General features: G+C 39.0%; 1 long non-coding RNA gene and 1 pseudogene across 1 annotated transcript; both read right to left on the minus strand.

Moving 5' to 3' along the window:
* Nucleotides 1–669: 669 nt before the first annotated feature.
* LOC120291245 lies at nucleotides 670–1543 on the minus strand. Its single transcript, XR_005549174.1, has 2 exons — nucleotides 1490–1543; nucleotides 670–1036 (listed from the first exon to the last, which is right to left on the minus strand). It is a non-coding gene; the product is annotated as an uncharacterized LOC120291245 (long non-coding RNA).
* A 1098-nt stretch (nucleotides 1544–2641) lies between these two features.
* Nucleotides 2642–5676, minus strand: LOC120287426 (annotated as a pseudogene).
* Nucleotides 5677–13175: the final 7499 nt, after the last annotated feature.

The raw sequence follows: 13175 nt of genomic DNA on the forward strand, positions 1-13175 counted from the left end.
GCAGGACTAAAGATGACTTGGTGACGTCCTTATACACGGCTGCCAATTCTGTCTCCTCTGCCGAACAAGTGTTTGAAAATCTGCCCTTTGATCCGTGCTAAAGCTCCCTTGTGATCTTGAGCTACCACTCCTGCTACAGCCTGCTTCGAACTATCTATCCAGTCAACACTTTCTCTGAACATTTAACAGCACTCTTCCTAAGTTGCAGAAACTCCTCTACGGCCCTATTTATCTTTTCAACTATCGCCGCAGGTTCAGAGGATCGCATTCGGTACACTGCAGAGTTCCTCAAATTGAATTCTGGTCTAAGCCTGACAGCAAATCGGGCCTCGAGAAATCGCCATTTGGATCTTAGGATCTAGAACATAAGACATTTGCCGTAAATAGAAAACCGTCTTGACTGATGGAATTAACCGGGTCCCTACGAGATCCCAACACCCTACATCCATCAAGAAAAAGATAAAAATTAAGCACTCTTTTCATCAAGCTGAGAATTGATTATCATGCTGAGCGTACAAAGTTACTTTTAATATTTTGGACACAACGTAAGATTTAGCCAAATCAATTGCTTTCAGTGATTGGCAAGCTTGTTAAGTCATTTGCTTCTCGGACTTAGAAGGGTTCTGGGTCATGTATCCATGCTGATAAATCCTAAGCATAAAGAAGACGAAGAAATCAAACTCAATCCAAACTAAGGCCTCTCTCAATCTGGTTCATAGCTCGACTGTCTACATGGTCTTTAGTGTAATAAACAGCCTCTTCTGAATAGGCGAGCAAGAACCCAATATTGGTAGTTGCACGCGATCATGTCCAATGGCTGAATTGATACAGAGAATCACAAGATAATGTCAAGAGATGATTAAACAGGCAAAGCCTGCTGCTGAGCATGCCACGCCACAACGTCTTTGTATGCCAAGTTGCCCCCAAAAATATCCAAAGCGCTTCCTACCGTCACATCCACACGTCCCATGCCGGCCACTTTTATCCTCTCCAGATCTTCCATTACCGTGACACCACCTGCGTAGGTCACCGGAATCTGATGTCCAAAACAGGCTGGTGTGAATGTTTGCATGCAGAACATGCATACTCGATGCCCAGCAACCAACAGATAAACAGCAAAGTGAAAATAAAAGGAATTCTTTTCAGTGATGAAATGGAAACACACGCGTCTTGCTAACAGAGTGAAAAAAGAATAGCATTTCCACAGTTTCAAAAATGCACTAGGATGTTCCAGAAAAGAAAAAGGCCATCACACGTCTTGCCACGTCTTAAAATCCACTGAGGCCTAGGTGAGGCTCACCACCAGACGAGTCAAGAAACTGCAGGTCTTGGTCTATCTATGCACTAAACATGCAAAATGTTTATCTTTATGGCAAATTGAATGAATTTCTAACACGCGTCTGGAAGGAAACATTATCAACCAAATGATAATTAAAAAACATAGATAATAGCAAAGAACTCGCCAAGTGGTAATTGACGTACTACTTACCTGAGAGTACTTGCCAAGCAAAGCCACAAGCTGTTCATCAATTCTAATCTGTAGTAAACAAGCATTCAAGGTTAGAATCATGGAGATCAGCACATATAAAATGTAGCAAAAGTCAAAGTTGCAAAGCACAAGGGGACAATTCACTTAAAATATAAAGAAAGTTGAAGTTGCAAAGCACAAGGGGACCATTGACATGGACAGCATGGACTCACTGCCCAACAGTAATTAGTTGAGAATTTGTGATAAAATTCCACATTTTACAAACAAATCACAGAACTATTTTATCAGTACAATCGAAAATAATATTGCAAAGAACATGTCTATGTCCTTGTAAGAGTAAAGAGCATCCATTTGCTTAAGAGATTGGTAAGAGACGGCTCCTGGACTTGTTTAATGTTACTCAAAGATTTCTATGAAGGAAACTCAACGCCATTGACTGAAAAGAGAAACAGGAGTGAAAAATGAACTAAAGTATATTCACATTAAGAAGCTATGAATCATGACGACCAAAATCTGAATTTCATGGCAGATTAACGACAAATTAAATGGAAAACATTAGAACAACCAGGAACTTGTTTTCTTTATTTATCAATGAGAAAATCAAAATGTGTAGTTGGTTAAGTAGATGTTCTTTATGTAGATTTTCTTTTTTTTTGCATAAATGGTGAACAAAGAAAAGACTGATTAGCATGTGAGAAGAATGTTTTTCCAGTAACACTCTAGAAGTGCTTTGCAACTTAAAAAGAAAGTACACATGAAGCTTAGAACACCAACAAGGAAAAATTGATAGCTTAATAAAAACATTTATTTTGAAAAAAATCATGTTTATCTTTTGTAAAATATCATGTCTATTGAAATATAATACTTTTTACCAGATTGACTTATTCTTATAATGGGTCAAAAAACAAAGGCTCAGCATCAAGCACAGAAAACCAAAATTCCTCTTCAACCTATTAGTCCTCCAGCAGTAAGAATAATTAATCACGGTTCAAGGTGACTTAAAACAGTGACGCCTAATAACAACTGCTATCTCTTAAAAGATGTCACATATGATAGGTTAAAAGCAGTAGACAAAAACAAGACCAAGGCATTAATAGAGGTGCAGTTCTAAAGCAGAGAAGGGTTTTCCCTTTGCAATAGGTGGAGAAGGAATCAAAGGTACATACTTTTTCCTTCCACGTCAACACCATGGACCAAGAACTCATCAGCATAGCTCGCAAGAAACTCTAATATCTTCTCATCCAGATACACATCACTAAATTTCTGCCATCTGTCAGTGACAATTGCATATTTACCCTCCTGAACATAAACAAGCAGCGAAGATAACATAACTTCAATTAATGAACTCACTGAACCCAAAAAGAAAAAAGCCAAACTGAACATTGGTCTTGATGAAAACTTTGTTCAGCTAGTTTGACACACCCACATCTCAGCACATGGCACTAACTTTCAGAAAGTATAAGAAATCAGAAGTTCCTCCAAAGAAGCTATGCCAACTCTTTAAGCCCAATCTCCTTGCAAAAGCTTAAGTTAGACAAAATTTATACAAAAGAAACTATATCAAACCTTCTTCCTGCAGCTAAGATCCAACACCAGACGGTCTTTTCCCACCACATGCACAAGATCCTTAAGCCTTTCAAGGTCCATTCGTCCATTATTGAACACATACTGTAACAAGAATATCAAAAGAAAAGAGCTCAATTGCACTCACTAGTACAGTTTTGATAACATGCGGAAGTATGACAGCTATAATGTTCAATTTCATTCCCATCTATCAGAAATGTGCAAACTTTTTATGCTGCGAGTTCGTGAGTGTAAACAAGCATGGGAATGATACCATAGAAAAGCTACATCTTGTATGACCTGACAGTTTAAATCAACATGTTCATGTGAGATCTGGAAACTAATTATCCTTTCGAAAAGCCCATAACTACTGCTCTGTTTATCCCCTGCTTTCACTAAATACCTAGCAATACAGTGAAAGGAAATAAGAACAAGAAAAGGACTGTCATATGAAGAAGGCTGAGCTTTTTTTTTTTTTAACAAAAGAGAACAGGAAATACTAAAGTAAAAATGACATACCGATGTTACAATGACATGGCTTGCCCTTCTTCTATGTAATTCAGACAATTTTCTGAATTGATTCCACCTCCTACTTGCAGACCGCCTAGCATAAGGAAGTCCTCACCATAAGTTCAGCAGAGGAAACATCTGTAAGTTTCAGGCGATAGTATCCACCATAAGATAAGAAGGAATGTAGTCACAGGCTTTTAACCACCAAACCATGATTAATGAAGAGAAAGATGCTCAAAATAGAATGGAACAATATACTTTATCCATGCCTTGCACACGTCAGAAAACATTCTCTCACTTTTGCATATAAATAGTCTGCTAATCTAAGGTGAAGTTATTGAGGAGAACAGCCATCAACCTTAGTACCTCATAACCCCAGATTTTCATTTAGAATCACATGGAAAAGCATGGACATTTTCTATGGCAAGCACTAGCGAAACAAAGGTAGCTGAATTGCAAAACAAGAAACAAGAGGAAAATTCATTTTATAATTTAAGGACAATCTATAAGGATGGAACGGGAAACACCTAATACTCTCTTGAGTTTGTATTTGTAGCAAAAACCTTAAGCTCCAGTACAAATTGCATATAAGCAACTGTGCAAGTATGTATAATTAATGACAAAAAAAACTCAACCTACCAGGATATGCATGCAATGCTTCAATTGCTGCAGCATTGCTTAGAGGATCTGCTCCAAGCATGATTACATGACCACCTGCTAGCCCATCTTCTTGGTATAATTTTGCGTACTCTGCTGAAGATACGTCTGATTCAAAATTGGTCACAGGAGCAGATTCATTGCCCTTCAAATCACAAAGGGTCGACCCTACAATTTGTTTCACTTTACCCTGATAACAATACATTGAATTTGATCAACTGGCTGCTACAATGACCAAGTGAAGATGCAGATTGTGTCCATGGAAGACCTCACAACAAATGATGCATCTAACTGAAAGGAACAAGCAACATCCTCCATTCAACCATAGCACTGGCCTTCTTAACCCAATGAAAAACAACAGGCAACAGAACAGGTCAAACAATGATTTAAGCAAAATTGACTTCTGAGGCAACTTAAAGAGGCAAATGGAACTTATTCTCATGGAAGCTCTTGGCATAGATGCAACATATGGAGCAGTAAAAGATGCGAAAATGTGGATGGAACAATTGACCGATGAACTAAGTCAATTCGAAGCGAATAAGGAGAAACAAATTTGCCATTATTGATTCCTAAAATCAGATAAGTCAAAAGAATAAAAATTTACTTCCGGTAACAACAACACCCTTATGCAAAATCAAAGATGCATTTCGGGGACAACCAAGCAGTCTCCAGCTGGGAATTCACCATTCCTGAAGAGCAATGCTAGACCCACCAATACCCATTCAAATTTCGACGCAGCACTTCCGAAACAAATTTCCGAAGCAGTTATTCCTACACCTATTAAGCACCACTCCATGAAAGCTCATAAAGATAGACTTTGATGGCAAAACCCCCCGCAATGTTTTTCCCCCCTTTTTCGCCCCTCTTAGAAGAACAGATACTCTGAACATACATGAAGTGCACTAACAACAAACAACCAAAGGAAGTTACTCCATCGAAACTCAGGACCATCATAAGGCCCTTGCCAAAAGGGAGCACCTTGTGTATATCGATGCAAGGACGGAATCGAACGGCGCACCGTACGGACATCCGCGCGGAGGATCCTGGGCAAAAGCAAAAGCAAGAATAAGATAAATAAGGACTTGAGGATTGCGATATGACCCAGAAACGCTCGGCATTCTCGCGCAGCTAGAGACCGTACGTACTCGAAATGGGCATCGTCGGGGTACAACGGCAGCCGTCGCGCGAGCCGATCGAGGAGCAGAAGCCGAGACGGGGCGAACTGAGATCGGGAACCGAGCTGGTGCGGAGGCTGCTCATCCTCATTCTTGTAGACTATAGATTTGAAACTGGAAAGACGGAAGCTTTTTTTTGCCCTCTGTCTGTGTATTTCGATTTCCTCCTTTCGGGCTACCAGGTACGATGTCGAACTCGAGCTTTCGAGGTTGTCTTCTTTATTTGCTGTCGGCTTGCTCGTCGGAAGAACCACGACACGAAACGGGAAGGGAATTCGTAGTCCCAGTCAGTTTTTTTAGCCGCTGCTGCGGCCGAACCGAGGGCTAGACCCGTTAAATGGGTGGATCGAGTCGGGTTTGGATCGTTTCATAAACGATTCACCAAAATTAACTCATTTAATATGTTTATGATCTATTTATTAATACAAAAATTTTTAAATTCATACTCATTCTGATTTATATTTGATCCACATTTGACTCATTTAATTATATATATTATTTTTTCTAAAAAAATTGTATTATTAAAATATTTTTATACAATGCAAATTTAATGGATAATTTTTATAATTTTTAAATAATTATTTTTAAAAATCGATTTTTTTAATTTTATTTTTAAAATAAAAATAACGGTCATTAGCCGGCCACGAAGGCGAGCTTCGAGCTCACCGGATCGGCAAGGCTCAAGCCTCACCGACGCCGATGTGCTCGAGCCTCGCCAGGACATTAACGAGGCTTCGCTCGCTAGATCGGGGTGTGAGCTTGAGCTCACCCGGCAGGGCCGATGCCGGCGAGTTCGAGTCTCATCGAGCTCTCGCACGTCGCCGCCATCACCACGCCAGCCACCAGAGGAAAAAGAAAGGAAAAAAATAAAATGAAAAAAAATAATTATAATTTTATCGCCTCTAGTAGGGTAGACTACATCGTGAGTTATTTTTATTGGGTTGGTAAATGGGTCTTAAATAAGTACAAAATAGACCCATTTAAGACCCATAATTTTAGTCATTTTATTTTTAAAATCCCATCATGGGTGCCTTGGGAAATAAGACTAACCCATTAAGGACCTATTTAAGCAAATGGGTTCATAAATGGGTTGTGTACCCATTTTGACACCTCTACTGAGGGCCATTGCGCTACTATTTTTAAATTTTCATCCCCTCGTCCATGGAAAATCTTAGTCTAGCGAAAAGTGTGAAATATAGTCCTACATTGGCCCCTGCGAATCTCTAATTTCGTTCAATTAAGCCGTTATACCTTTTGAATCGAACTGAGTTCTATCCCTATAATCAATTTGATTTGCTTCGTATGTGACAATCAACTTGGTTCCAAAGCATACCAATAAGGGCTTGTTTGTTTATTTTTGTTTCCGTTCCTCATAACAAATTTTTTTATTATTTTGTTAGGAGAACAAAAAAAGAACAAAAACGAGTTTGGTAAAATTTTTGTTCCCAAGAACAAATTTGAAACAGAAACAAAAGGTGGAAAAAGTTGTTTCTTGTTCCCAGAATAATTCTGACAAACAATTTTTCTCTCTCCTCTTTTTTTCTTCTCTTTATTTTCTTCTTCTTCTTCCTTTTACCAATCACTGCCTTGGCCATGACCGATGCCGGCGATCGCCAGACAAGGGCCAACGACTCGCCGGAGCATCGTGACCTCCAGAAGCCGAGCCTCGCCGGCGGCGCGAGGCTCGGCCTCGCCAGCTAGGGCAAGGCCGACCTCACACTGCCTGAGCGAGTTTGAGCCTCGCCGGTGGCCTTGGTGACCAAGTGAGCCTCGCGGTGGCCTAGCGAGGCTCCGGTGAGCTCGCCTAGCAAATCGCTGCCGCTACCATGGCCGACAACCGGCCACAAAGAGAAAGAAGGAAAATAAAAGAAAAAAAGGAAAAATATAATGAAAAATATTGAAAACTAAAAGAAATATCAAAACTATACAAGTTTACTAAACGAATTTCTATTCGTAGTAAAAAATTTTGCAGATTACCAAACGCGTTCTTATACTTAGAAATTTTTTTTTTTTGATAAAGATTCATTCATGCACAACCAGAAAAATATACTTAGAAATTGTTTAAGAGAACAAAAAAAAATCATTTCTATTAAAAAATTGTTCCCCAAAACAAAAACGTTACCAAACGCGCCCTAAGTGACCTCGAGGGGGCTCAAGAGGCACGACCCATGCTCGAGCAACTTCTAGTGAAGGTACATGCTTAATCACAAAGCTACCATTGCCCGAGGATGCGACTCTTGCCCTTACTCACAAGTGAAGGGCTGTTTGTTTAAATTTGTTTTTGTTCCTCAGAACACAAATTTTTGTTATTTTGTTCTGGCGAATAAGAAGAAAAAACAGAAACGCGTTTGTTTAAACTTTTGTTTCAGGAAAGACAGATTTGGAACATAAATAAGAAGTAGAAAAAACTTGTTTCTTGTTCCTAGGAACACTTCCAAGAAACATTTCTTTTTTCTTTGGCCGGTTGCCGACCTTGGCCATGGTTGGACCGGCCATTGAGGTCGATGACCTCATCGGAGCGTCGCCGCCCTCGATGAGGGTGACCTCTCGTTGGGCCACGCCGTCGGCCAGGCCGATGGCCCGGCGAGGCTCGGCCTCTCGGATTTGGGCTAATGACCGGCCAAAAGGAAGAAAGAAAGAAAAAGAAAGAGGAAAAAAAGGAAAAATAAAATAAAAATATTAAAAAATTAAAAGAAACAAAAAAAATTATACAAGTTTACCAAACGTCTTTCTGTTATTTTTCTATTCTAGGAACGGAAATTTTGTGCAATTACAAACGTGTTCTTTCATTAAAAATTATTCCCTAGAACAGAAATAATATTTTATATTTCTGTTTTAGAGAACAATTTTTGAACAAAACGCTACCAATGCAACATAAAATGCCAGTGGATGTCAACTGGCTGCACCAAGAGTGCAGGCTAGCGAGGTGAGTGTCAAGGGCCCTCCGACGGAGGGATGAAAATTGGATAGCACAATGCTAACTTCATTAAAAAACCTGAATTCTCGTGAGCATCTAACGCATGAGTGAGAAATGTCAGCGAATAGGGGCTGGAAAGAAACAATGTTCATTCACTTGCCCCATGGTCCATTTTGCAGTATGTGTAACTCGTGTCTTAGGTTCTATTTGTTAATTGATTCTTTTTTCTTTCATCTGAGAGCAAAAACAAAACAAATAATTTTTTTTGTTCGGGAATAGATTTAAAACTAAAAAAGTTATTTTTTTGTTTCCGAGAACAATTTGAAATTAATCTCAATCTAGTTTTCTTTTTCTTTTTTTTTTCTCTTTTCTCCTTCTCTCTTCTTTTCCTCCCAGCCGATCACCAATCATTGTTGACCGCCGCCACCGCTGCTATTGTGGCCAGCAACCGATCACAAAGAAGGAGGAAGAAAAAGAGATAAGGAAAAGAAAAATAAAATATAATAAAAGTATTAAAAATTTCAAAGAAACAAAAAAAATTAAGAGTTCTACGAAATGCATTTCTATTTTGAGAATAAAAATTTTTGGGCAATTACCAAACGTCTTTAAATACTAAGAAATTATTCCTAGAAATAGAATAAAAAAAAAGCAAAACTTGTTCTCCCAAACGCACTCTTACATAACTCACCTCCATCACCATCAATATAGGTAATAAATGTAAATTTTGTTATAAAAAAAAAAAAAAAAAAAAAAGGTTATACAAGCTGCATATATAAAAATAATCCTAAGCTGTTACCCTCAGAGACATACGTTGATCCCAATGCTTCGTTTAGAGGTAGGAACATGGTATAACATAGAAGAGTGGCATCTCAGATCGACACCTTTGTTGAAACTTTTAGGGGACAATTTATACATGTTACCGGCAAGGACTTTCCTGTTGTATCTTTTGCCTTCAGTTGGCTGGATCGGAGGCGTTAGCACATCTAAATTTTCGCCACCAATCAGTTTTAAGGGAAGATAACTGTTGACACCTAAATTTTGGCGACCCGTTTAGTCATTTATTACATTAAAAAATTATGGGTTAATTTTATCTCTGAAAAATATTAATTACATAGCATATAATTTTAGTTGCACTTATTAATTTGTTTATCACTTTTGCATATGATCATCGGCGGATGAGCTTCAATTTTACGAGTTGACAATTCGGTATTTTCATAAATGATTCATATTATTCTTCTAATATTCGGTAAATATATCATATATTCACGTGATTTATACATTAAGCGATATATTTTACTGAAGATTGGAAGTTTAAGGATGAAATATCAAGAGGGATATCGCACGTGGGGCATATCTTGAGTGATTTATTCAATGTTTCAAGACAAGAAATATTTCATGGTAGATTTCATATGTGAGCTGGAAAAGAAAAGAAACAGGAAATAAAGAAAATTGGCTTACAAATGCATGATACGCAAGGGTGAGGAAGGAAAAGGAATTTCAATATATATCATGGATGCTCACAGACAGGATTTTGTGCGTCCATTGGAGCAAAAAAGAAAGGAAATAAATAAATTATAGGCCGGGAAATTTCGGTCACGTCCTTGACCTATAAAAGATGGGCGCACTATAGACAAATGGGGGGCGATGGATGGCCACAATTCTGAGAGCATAGAGAGACACAAGTGAGAAGGGACGATTGAGAGAGGGCACGTTCGCGAGAGCTGAACAAGTCACGGTTGAAACCCCTTCACGGCCATGAATTTCTCAAGTTCGTGGCCGTGCCTCGACGCCGACCTTGCTGCCAATCCTCCATTGCATTGACAACGGCCAGCTTTGTCGCGATCCTCTCCGATGATAAAGTAGCAGCATACACCCCTCGTCTGGCGGTGATCAACAATCACGAAGTTTTGGAGGCCAACATATTGATACACACGGCCACACGTTGAGAGAATAGATAAGAGTGGAGGATCCAATAGAGAGTTCTTTCTTTCTGCTCTTTGGGTCCCAATTCCGAGATCGCTCCATCACTGCCTCCGAGATCCACTAGCCATCATCGTCGTTGCTAGACATCCACGCTATACCTGCACCGCGACGGCCCCCTCTTAGCCGAGCTCTTCCCTTTCACTACAGCGAATCTCTTTCTATTTTGCAGGTTCTCGAATGAGCAGCACCGAGTTTTTACCGTGCCGTGAGCCATGACATTGCTGCCGTTGTCGAGATGAGACCAGTTTGGTGGCTTCCCGCAGCAAAATCGTTCTTTATTTTGCAGGTTCGCTGTGAGACTATCTCGGTGAACATCTGAGCATCCTCCTCACCGTCAGCCCATGCTTGTGCGTGCTCACCACCTCCATTGAGAAGTCCCCACAGTGAGTTGTTCCTCCATAGCCGAGAATTACTAGACCAGCAGGCTTCGCCGAGCAGCCCGTAATGAGAATCCCATCGTCGGCCCGCATGTGACACCATCACCGTGATTCCTCATCGACAAAGCTGCTGCCGCACTGAGACCAACTTCAGGCGTAAACCGAGGGGATCATCAAGCTATCAAGGGAGTTATCAATTCTCAATAAAAATTCCACTTTTCTTTCTCTATAGTCACGTACAAGGGACACATATCATGCTCATGTGAACCCCTAAAAATAAGAGAAGAAGAGTTTTCTGGTTTTCTCATGGTTTCACTTTCTTGATGTGGTTATTATATGTTTAATGCATTGCCACACACAGCCACGATCTCCATTAATCGCAGACACCACCTGGCGCAAGTCTAGCCCGCTCCATTGTTTTCCCAGATTTGTTGAGTAGTTCGTTGCGACGATTTCAGTCCAATCCAGCGGCCGCCGCATCGGTTCCAGCATCATCCACCACGAGCCATCGCTGGTCCCATCATCCGATGAGTCCAAATTTGAGAACAATATTACGAAATAGGTAAAGATATTATCCAAATTTAATTTGATAATTTCCTTACTTAATTTGTTGATATTGCGTTCAAATTCAAATCTTCCGATGATGCATCCAATCCAAATTTTCTAGAAAATCTTTTTTAAGTTAGGGATTTATTCCTTAATTTCACAACGTGCACATGATTGATAGTCCGATTTCACACTCGAAATACGACTCGCGATCGCACGGAAAAATTGCCAATCCGATCTCACGCTCGAGATACGATTCGTGATTTTTGTTAAAAATTGGCCAATTCGATCTCATGCGCGAGATACGATTCATCAATTTATTTCTCTAAATTAAATGGATATGGATGATATCTTCCTTGATTTGGTGCCATGCTTTCTTGATGCCTCTATTTGATTGCTCCCATAAAAGAAAAACCCAAAAATATTTATTTGAGTTAGGTTAAATGCCTGTTAGGATATTACTCGTTTTAAGGTTATGTCGCATGTTTAGGATAGGAAATTTATTTCGAATTTCTTAAATAAAAAGACCAAAAACATTAATTTAGGATTTTCTTCTCATTAATTTAAATTGCACGTTTAATTATTTGGCAATTTTAAATTTCGAATTTCATAATAGAAAAGAAAAAATTAGAATCAAGGCATTATTTGCACGTCATTGCATATTAGGATAGATTGCATGCTTATTAAGAAAAAATCATGTGCATGTCATATAGAATTAAGTTCATGAAATGCACGTCATTTAGTGATTGTTGTTAGGTTCATTTAATTAGAAATTGTCCGTCATTAAAATTAAGTCATTAGGTTAATTTAGATTGCATATTTAATTGTTACATTTCTTTAGAAACTATTCTACTCATGTCATATAGCTATAGCTTAGGTCATATTGCCATACCATATCATCTTAGATTAGTAACATGCATTGCATGATTATCATTAAATATGTGAAAAAAAAGAGAGAAGAAATTGCGTATTAATTAGAAATCATATCTAGGGTTGTTGATGTGAATTCTGATCTAACAACGCAAGTGCTTTCGTTGCTATGAGGTAAGTCATGCAATTTATTTATTGCTTTATTGGGTGTTAAATTGGTGGTTTGCGCACTCGCATGATCGCCTCACATGTTAGGAAAATAGATTTAAAATCAATTCAAATTGCCTACCAAACACTTTTTTCAAAATAAAAGAGAAATGTACCGAAAGGGCGTTAGAGAAATCTAGCGTAACCAAATCCCCGAACTCATAAATCTCTGATTCGTAGGAGTAAAATAATTCTCCCGTTATTTTTACTTGGGTTTCTAATCGACCCACCAAAAAATAAATTAGTGACGACTCCTAAATAAAATATATTTGCATGTTAAGAATTTAAACTTAAGTCGCAAATTGATATGGGCTTGGGAGAGCCCGAGTTAAGTTTAGACTTAACAATCCATTAGCAATCCATTAGCCAAAAAATTAGGTCGCGACAATAACCGAAACGCTTCCACCACTACTTTTGTCTATGCTTCTGTGGAGATACAGCATGAGAAAATTGAACATCTAGTGAGTCAAGGTGCTCCACAGGCATTAGGAAAGTAAGAAAATCAACTGCAACCACCTTGCGAAGGGTCGGGCTAAAAAGAGGAGAGCGGCCATCCACTTCATTAACCAAGGTCCTCTATCAAATATACTCAGCAGCAAAATGCTTGCCGATGACGTGCCGACATAAATATGGATAGATAAAAATGTACGAAACAGTCTCGAGAAATATTTGCACGTTCCCTTAATTGGGAAAAGAAAAATTATGGATATCAAAGTCTGGTCATGTAAATGGTGAGAAGTGAAAGTGAGGAAGACTCGGAAAACCATCGATGCATTCCCCCATTATCGTTGCATCCCCATGTAACTTATGGACTCCATAACTACTACCCTCACTCAACATCGAATACGTCTACAGCCCACGAATCATCATTACACACTCGA

The sequence above is a fragment of the Eucalyptus grandis genome, chromosome 1 (genome assembly GCF_016545825.1).
Source record: "Eucalyptus grandis isolate ANBG69807.140 chromosome 1, ASM1654582v1, whole genome shotgun sequence".
Classification (NCBI taxonomy): domain Eukaryota; kingdom Viridiplantae; phylum Streptophyta; class Magnoliopsida; order Myrtales; family Myrtaceae; genus Eucalyptus; species Eucalyptus grandis.